At 37.8% G+C, this 9,218-nt stretch overlaps 1 pseudogene; it reads left to right on the forward strand.

Annotated features, from left to right (window-relative positions):
• Positions 1-6,501: 6,501 nt before the first annotated feature.
• LOC124596826 lies at positions 6,502-6,619 on the forward strand (annotated as a pseudogene).
• The last annotated feature ends 2,599 nt before the right edge of the window (positions 6,620-9,218 follow it).

Raw genomic sequence — 9,218 nt, forward strand, 5'->3', positions numbered from 1 at the left:
CGTAATTTATGGAAGCATTTTCTGGGACCAAAGTGCGCATAACTGAAATGTGTGTACCAAATCAATTTATTAACGCACTCATCAGGAATACAAACTAACCAAACAGAGTTGTCGACCGATTTTCGTTTAAAAAGAATATCATTGCGAAGTAAATAATACTGTCTAATCGCTACGCTTTCCTTTTTCCTCCACTTCTCCTTAATGTCCTTCCAGATTGGATCCTTATTTTGCTCCTTAGCGATGTCCTGGAGCGAAGACGAAATAAAATTCTCAAACGCAACACCTTGAATATACATCAAACAATAATTGTTTCCTTTGCTGTCCTCTTCAGCACTTTGTTTCAAACCCATAGGTGCACGTGATAAAGCATCAGCAATAATATTTGAAGAACCCTGTATGTAAACAAGACTAAAGTCAAATTCCTGTAGATACAGCGCCCATCGTGACAATCTGCCATGAGTTAATTTTGTTGACATAAGAAATTCCAGAGCTCGATGATCGGTGTAAACCTTAGTATGTCTGCCGTACAAAAATATGCGAAATTTTGTGAAAGCCCATACAACAGAAAAAAAGCTTCAAGTTCCGTAATCGAATAATTCTTTTCTGATTTAGAGAGAACACGACTTCCAAATGCAATAGTCTTCTGTACTACAACGCCGTTTTCTTCTATCTCTTGAAATAAATGAGCACCTAGGCCTTTGTATGATGAGTCCGTCGCCAAACAAAAATCTTTAGATAAATCCGGATGTGAAAGAAGTGGAGCAGCAACTAAAGCATCACGAAGTTGTTCAAATTCTGACTGAGCTTCCTCATCCCAACACCAATTAGATTTCTTTCCAGATAGTTCACATAAACGAGGTGTGGTCAAATTGTCCAATCTAACAAAGTGTCTAAGAAAATTACAGACACCAAGGAAACTACGAACGTCACGTTTTGTGGTAGGAACAGCATAATTACGAATAGCGTCTAGTTTTTCTGGATCAGGAAGAATACCTTCTGTAGAAATAATATGACCAAGAAATTTCACCTGAGAACGACCAAATTCAGATTTTTCCAAGTTCACTGTAATGCCAACTCTTGCAAAAATACGTAATAATGAATCCAAAATTTTGTTGTGCTCACTCCAAGAATGTTTAGCAATAAGAATATGGTCAACATATGAAGTAATATTGTCACGAAGATAAACAGGTAAAATTTCGTTTAAACTACGAATGAATGCTGCTGAAGATACAGTAAGTCCAAACGGTAATTTCCGAAACTGGTAACAGTTACCAAAGGCTAAAAAGGCAGTGTATTTTCTACAATCAGGGTGGAGTTCTATTTGCTAAAAACTTGCGCGCATATCAATCGTGGATAAAACTTTAATTCCATGGAAATGTTGAAGAAGTTCATCTAAATTTTGTGGACGGCCAGTTTCAGGAATGATGATATTATTTATCTGTCTGGAATCCAGAACCAAACGAATTGACCCATCCTTTTTAAGAACGACATGTAATGGGCTGGTATAAGGACTGACTGCTGGCTCAATAATGCCTTGATCTAACATGTATTGAAGTTCACTCTTAACCTTGTCTCTGTAAGCCAAAGGAATGGCGTACGTTTTCCCCCGATATGGTGTGTGTTCTTTTACTTTAAATAAATATTGTAAGCTTTGTATAGTTCCTGTATGATGACTAAATACTGTAGCATGTGAAGTCAAAATTTGGTGCAGTTCTTCTCTTGCAATGTCATCTGGCACTTCAGCTTTCTTAACCTTTTCATTAATTAATTCTTCGCTATTAATTATATCATCCATCGCGTCTCTGTATCTATTGTCGTTGTCATGAATGAACACATTGTCATCATAATGCTCAACGAAAACATCAGAAGTAAGAAACCTTAAACATTTTGTATCTGATTCAGATCTTGCTAAACACTCGAAAAATTTCAAACATTTCGGCATTCCGGCAACAGTCAAATTCACACTTCCTTCTTTAAAGTTCAAAATTGCCTTATGTGTGTTAAGAAACTCCATACCTAATATAATTTGTGTACTGAGTAATGGAACAATAATAAAATTAGCATAAAATTCGTATCCTTGAGAAATGAAATTTAGATAGGTCTGTTGTTTAACTTCCACACTTTTTCCAGAAATAGCGCCTCGAATTGTAGTTTTAGAAACAGGTAACACAGGACAAGCAATAGTTCTTACACATATACGAAAAACTGATTCACTAATGACATTCAATGGGCTCCCAGAATCTAAAACTGCAGTGAACTTATTCTTACCCACACATACTTCAATAACAGGATGTAAAAATGCGTCTACATTATTTTCCTTTTCGTCTAGCAAAATGTCTCTCAAGTCTTCGAGGCGCACGTAGTGTAAAGTCGTAGTGTCATTACTTTCTGAACCGTCTATATTGCTGCCAGAACCCGAAGCTACAAGTCATTGTCGATTGCTTGCGTCACGTCTTTGATTATTCGCTTCATTTCGCGGATCAATTTCTACAATTTGCACTTGTCTCTCTGAAGTTCTGTCACGTGGAGGATGCCAATTAGGTCCTTCCTGTCTGTTAGATGCAAATTCTTGGTTGTGTCTGTTATTAAAATTTCTATTTTCCTGTCTGTCTGCATGACTACTTCTTGTGTAATTTCGACCGTCACTTCTGAAATTATTGTTGTATCTACTACCCTGGTTACTTCTGTAGTAAGAATTTCTATTACTGTATGAATAATTTCTGTCTTGATGATACCGATTACTGTTTCCGTATGATTGATCATTCCGGTAGGAATTACCGTTATTATAATTGTCTGTGTAATTTCTGTTAGAACGTCTGTTATTGTCATAAGGCTGGTATCTATTGTCCTGTCTTTTTCGTCTGTCATTCTCAAAATTACCGCTATAACGTCCGTTCCGATCACTATCCCTTTTATCTGACAATCTATTGTAATTACTGTTACTGAAAAAATTACAAGAAGTCCCGTCGTCGTTGTCATACTCAAGTTCTTGTAGCAAAGTCTTAGAAGTCTCAATGTCGTCTTTACATCTTCCAGCTAAACAATTTGTCTTATGGATTGTGGCAGCTTAGTTAAACAAATGCGAATTAATTCAGTCGGGCTATAAGGGCTGGACAGGAACTGATTCTTTCTAATCATGTCTTCAAAGTATTCTGCCGGCGTGCGGAACTCAGACTGTTTAAAATTACGCTGCATAATAAGACTATGTTTGACTCTGTCTTGCGTGTTTTCGGACCAATATGCCGATAGAAATGCATGATGAAAATCATTTAAATTATTACAATCTCTAATAAGTGCACGCATGCGCGTCGCTGGTTCGTTTTCTAAATATCCACACATAAATTCCAGTTTGTGACTTAGTGGCCAATTTGGTGGAAGTGCGTACATAAATTGATCTAACCATGAACATGGATGTATGTAATTCTTCGAATTGCGAAAGATCTTAAATTTCCGAACAGTCAAAAAGTGTTTATAGTCAAAGTTTTCTCCTCGTGGCGACAAAGACCTACCGCGTCTGTCCCAGTCCCAATGACGATTATTGTCAAGTTCGCGCGCCTGGCGCTCTCTTGTTGCATCCCGTAAATGAAACAAATTACTTTCTTCAAACCCTTCTGCTACCTGTGATTCTAAATTTCTTTTGCTGTCTTTTCCTACGATTTCGCCTTGAATTTGTTTGACTTGCTTTTGTAATGCCTCAAATTCCCTTTTAACGCGTTCATTAAATTTTCCCTGATTTTCAACATGCTTATTTATGTTCTGGTACTCTTCGGTTTCTGCAAATGGTAATGGAGCTGTATCACCTGAATCTATGTCCCCATGTAAACTAAGATTTGTCAATTTATCTGAAATCTCCTCCACTCTTTCCGATAAATCACCTATTTGTTCTTTCTGTTTATTTACGTCTTCTGTAAGTGTCGGGACTCGGGTTTCAGTATTGACGCATTTATTAGTTAACTGTTCATATTGTTGTGTTAGATTATTTATTCTGTCATTTGGTACGGATTCATCGATTCTCTCAAATATTTCCTCCTTATAGTGTGCACGTTGTAAATTTAACTCTGAAAATTTCTGTACTATCACTCGATCTCTTTCCTCCTGTTCTCTATCCTGTTCCTTTTGTCTGATTTCTATTGAAATTAATCTATTATTGTGAGCATCCAAAATCGGTTGTACATCTTCTCTAATTTCTTTCTTTAATTCATCTTTCATGTTTTTGAAATATGTCCCTATTCGTGAGTCTAACCGTGTTTCCATTGTTTCCATCTCTGTTTTAATTGTTCCTATTTGTGATCCCACTGTTTTTAATTCAGATCTTAACTGTGTTTCCATTGTTCCGATATCAGTTTTTAATTCAGATCCCAAAGTTCCCATCTCTGTTTTAATTGTTCCTATTTGTGATCCCAAATTTAATATTGCACCCATCAACTGCTCCATGTTAACTGGTTCAAAATTCTTTTCGCTCCTAACATTTTCCGTAAAACTGACTTCCTTCGACATAGCTGTAAAGCTATCTGTGTTCGATACTACTCCAGAGTCTTCTATCGTTACTCTCGTATTCTGAAAATGTTGTGATTGTGAAAAATTTTGAATTGGTTCCGGACTATTTTCCCTGCTTATTAAATTATTTTCTACTTCATTTTTCATCATACTGTTCTCCTGTGTTGGCGAGTTCGCCATGTTAACAATTTCGTCATTCTCACTATTCATCATTTTCGCCTTTTTCGTCGATCGCGTAATCATTTACAAAACATACAGAACTCGTCACAATACGAAAATTACAGAGAATATAACACGTTATATCACCAACAATACCATTCACACGAAATGCTTCCCTCAAACACGATTAACGAAGAATTGAAATCTTCATAATTGCACAAAATTGTCAAACGCGTGTACAAGACAACAAAAATTAAATTCTGCAAAAAATACCATTAGATGATTGACAATTACCAAATCTACACATGCAATATAGACTACAATTACTAAACTACGAATTACTACAACAATACTACTGTCTGCTATTTATACAATCAGAAGAATTTCAAGGGACGATCCGAAGCAGCGGTCGCCACGTGCATGGGGGCTTAATTATATAAATATGAAATGCAAATACTTTTTAATTAATTTTTTTTTTAGTAGCTGTAAGTCCGATTACGAAGTCTCGTAAACGGTTGGCCCTGATTAGTTTTAGTACGCAATCTGACTGCATAGAATAACAACAAAGAATGAAAGAAAATTTCCGTTAACACAATTAATTAATTAAGTCCCCAGCAACTATAAAACGTACGAAACCAAAGCACAAGTGTAACTGTTCTGTGTGTGGAAGTGTGATTCAACGTACACATCTGGCACGGTTCTTCTTCAATAAGACAAGAAATTTTGAACACCATTTATACTGAAGCAATTAAAAAAAATAAAAATACTATAATTGAGTAAGGAAACCAGAATTACACTCTAATACAGGAACACAAGCCAGATGCTTTGTTGACTGAACCTGTAATGACGCATTATTTAAGACATTGAAATAATAAAAAAAAGGGAATTTTTTTACCTTCATATATATTGACGAAAAGCACTCTGATCATTACAATATCTCCATTCGAACAACATCTGCTGTCTAGCCCATCAAACAACTGCATAAAACATGGAACAAGCACTCCCTACTACAACATCTCAACACCGACTCTCTACTACTACTTCTCAACAAGCACTGACTACTGCCACATCTCGACAAGCACTGCCAATGGAGCCGGCGGAATAAAACTCTTTGGCGCAATCTCTGGCGCTGTGGCTCAGTGCAGCCACCTTTCAACGCTAACATCCAAAAGTACTGGAGGAATTTTCGTGGGGTTATTGCAGGTAACTTTAGAGTACTGTGGGCGTCTTATTGGCTCTACTTCATTAAAATCGGATCTGGAGAACAAGATACCTTGACTTAAATTTTTACTAAAAGTTTTTGTGTTGTCTGTCAGTCTGAACCAGCTAATCTCCAAGACTACTTGACGGATTTTTACGGGATTTTCACTGAACTTCACCGTGGGTAGTGGCACCGGATAGGCTATATTTAATTAAAATCGGATCACGGAAAAAAAAGATAGTCACACACATTACAAAGATGTATGTAGATATGAATGTCTGTATGTATGTGTGTATGTACCACATCTCCTCCGAAACCACTGAACCGATTTCAACCAAACTTGGCACGCATTTCACTTACTGTCTAGAAATAATCGCTGTGAGGTTAAGAACCATCTACCTATCACAGGGTTAAGTTTGGGGGTGAACAAAAAAAAAAAAACAGTGTAAGCTACCACGCGAGAATACCCAGATTTTATTCACCTAGTATTCGAGAATGAGAACACATGCAAGAAACTTCATTTTTATCGCTGACACCATCCACATAATCATGAAAGGATAAAAGTACACCTTGTCTTACATTTTCGCTGCTCGTTTTCGCATCAGGCATGACGTTTTAATTTAGTACTTCTTTACTTCTAATTAGGCAACGGCCTTGCCGCAGTGGCTACACCGGTTCCCGTGAGATCGCCGAAGTTAAGCGCTGTCGGGCATGGTCGGCACTTGAATGGGTGACCACCCAGGCCGCCATGCGCTGTTGCCAGTTTTCGGGGTGCACTCAGCCTCGTGATGCAAATTGAGAAGCTAATCGACCGAACAGTAGTGGATTCGGTCAAGAATACCATCATAACGACCGGGAGAGCGGTGTGCTGACCCCACGCCCCTCCTATCCGCATCCTCCTCTGAGGATGACAAGGCGGTCGGATGGTCCCGGTAGGGCACCCGTGGCCTGAAGGCGGAGTGTGCTTTACTTCTAATTACGAGGCGTGTTTTTTAAGTAAGTACCGTTTTGAAATTAAAAAAAGACGTGCTAAGATATCTTAATAATTTTTCTTTTACATGAAAGCCTGTACCTTAATATACGCACTGACGCCATTATAGTCTGATTCTGCGTTGTGTACATTGTGTACTGAGTGTTTAAGATGCCTCCGATAATCGTGATTCCCGCCGACTGTGAATTAAGGGCTGTTATAAGATTTCTTAGTGCTAAAGGTCTAAAAGCGATCGATATTCATTGTGAGATCTGTGAAAGTTTATGGAGAAAACATTATGAGTGATGGAATGGTAAGGAAGTGGGTGAGAGCATTTAAAGATGGCCGCACAAATATGCATGATGAACAACGGAGTGGTGCAGGCCGTGGACAATAAGGTGAGAGAAAACAGACGCTTTACGATTTCCTCCTTGCGGGATGACTTTCCTCATGTTTCTCGTAGTGTTTTGTATGGCATTGTGACCGAGCACTTGAATTACCGAAAATAGTGCGCACGTTGGGTACCGAAAATGTTGATGGATGTGCAAAAAACAAAACAGTTGGACAGTGCATAGACTTTCCTTGAGCGGTACCACAACGATGGTGATGATTTCTTAAGCCAAATTGTTACGGGCGATGGAACATTGGTGGCCTACGTCACACCAGAATCAAAGCAACGGTCCATGGAAATTGAGCAAGGGCATCGGTTTGCTGCAAGACAATGCCCATCCGCATGTGGAGAATCAGACCAAAGATCTCATCATATCTTCTCAATGGGAAACTGTAGATCATCCTCTGTAAGCCCCGATCTTGCGCCCCGTGACTACCATCTGTTCCTGCACTTGAAGAAACACCTGGGCGGTCAGCGTCTTCAAGACGATGACGAAGTCAAAACAGTGGTGATGCAGTGGCTGACAAGTCAGTCGGCAGACTTCTTTGAGGAGGGTATTCAAAAACTGGTACAACGTTATGACAAGTTCCTCAATATTGATGGAAATTATGTAGAAAAGTAGATTAAGGTACAGGCTTTCATGTAAAAGTAAAGCTATTGAGATATCTTAGCACGTCTTTTTTTAATCTCAAAAAGGTACTTACTTAAAAAACATGCCTCGTATAAACGCGTCAATTTTGCAGGCATTGTTCGCGTATTCCACCAAATGTACGTACAAAATTTATCATTCTACGACACATAGTGCAGGATACATGACGTTGTAAACACTGAGATGCTTGGAAAACTGAACGCATGACGTTCAAATTTATCATTAATAACTCGCTGAACCGATTTAGATGAAATCTGATAAGGAGATAGCTTCGACCCTGAGGAAGAACATAGACTACTTTAGAAACTGAGTATTGCAAGATACTTATTGATTTCAAGAATGTTACGCGAATTAGGGACAAGTATTTACTCTTTGATAAGGTTTAGACTTTTGAAGTTGTGTTTTCTTGTACATCACATACTTTGTTTTTAAGCGTTACAACACATCTCAGTAATTCTGCTGGTTTGTACATATTTTGTATTTTTTGGAACACATATGCCCCAGAAAACTTAATAGAATGTAAAAAAAAGAACATTGGTGTGTGTGCTATGTGAAAGCCATCTTCAAATGTTATGTTGAAAACTTGTGTGCTATATTTCATATTCTTCATCGTCAGCAGAGTAAATGCGTTTTGATATTAATTTGTTATGCTTTCTTCCATAATTTCCGTCCTGGTAGAATCATTCTAAAATCAAATATTTAACGCTGAAAATCCTAGGTTCACATGAAAACATGGCCCTAGTTAGGTTCATGAGACACATTGTAAGGTGGTCATATTAATTTGATTTTTGTATGTTATCTATGCGCTCATCATAGAGAGAAAGAGTCACGTTACTGTTAAGCAATCTTTCGTCTTGTCATTGCACAGTCTTTGCCTCTGCGCAGTCCGATACATTCTTAGTTGAAGTGTGGTAGGTGACGGATGTATTCTGTAGCGGCGTGTTGACTTGTGATGGTATCTGTTAGATGAAGAGAGACTGATTGTAAAGGACAACAAGGATGAGTAAGATGAATACACTAGAAAGCGAAGAGAATATATATTTTTAATAATGTTATTATTTTTGATGAGTAATATTTTGAGGTAAGACTGCAGCACTGCGCAGCTAGGAATGATTATTATCAACTAGTTAACTTGCCCAGAACTGAGAGAAAGACCACTCCTCTTTCCTGAGTCATGCACTAACATATTAACTGATTCAGCTGTCTGCTTTTTATAGTAATTCTCTGTTAATATTGTACAGTTTTAAATCATTGTTCGCTTTTTTAGCATAGTATTGTTCAGACCAATGTCATGTATGAATATTACACTAAGCTTTACATTGTCTTTTTGAATATATACTTCATTCTAAAA

The sequence above is a fragment of the Schistocerca americana genome, chromosome 2 (assembly GCF_021461395.2).
Source record: "Schistocerca americana isolate TAMUIC-IGC-003095 chromosome 2, iqSchAmer2.1, whole genome shotgun sequence".
NCBI classification, from domain to species: Eukaryota; Metazoa; Arthropoda; class Insecta; order Orthoptera; family Acrididae; genus Schistocerca; species Schistocerca americana.